Below are 454 nucleotides of genomic sequence, written 5' to 3' on the forward strand. Positions count from 1 at the left end.
GCGCAGGCTCAGCGGCCATGGCTCACGGGCCCAGCCGCTCCGCGGCATGTGGGATCCTCCCGGACCGGGGCACGAACCCGTGTCCCCTGCATCGGCAGGCGGACTCTCAACCACTGCGCCACCAGGGAAGCCCCATGAATATTCTTTATTTATTAATGTACTCATGTCTTAAATTTATTGAACACCAGTTATGTGTGATTTGAGCTTTATATTATTATAAGAGCCTATCAAACACAATCGTTTAAATACATCACTTTGCTCAATTATTAGCCTCCACTGATTTTAACTTCCAAATGGTCATATCTTTTCTAAACGTAACGCTCTTCGTCTCTCCTTCCCTGACTCACCCACCCCACCTTCAGAGAAAAAAGCAAAGCCTGTGTCAGAGTCAGTGCAAGTGTTCATTTGTCAGAGATGGAAAATCCCCAGTGATGCTTGCTGCACCCAGAGGGCT

This window comes from Physeter macrocephalus, chromosome 4, assembly GCF_002837175.3.
Source record: "Physeter macrocephalus isolate SW-GA chromosome 4, ASM283717v5, whole genome shotgun sequence".
Taxonomy (NCBI): domain Eukaryota; kingdom Metazoa; phylum Chordata; class Mammalia; order Artiodactyla; family Physeteridae; genus Physeter; species Physeter macrocephalus.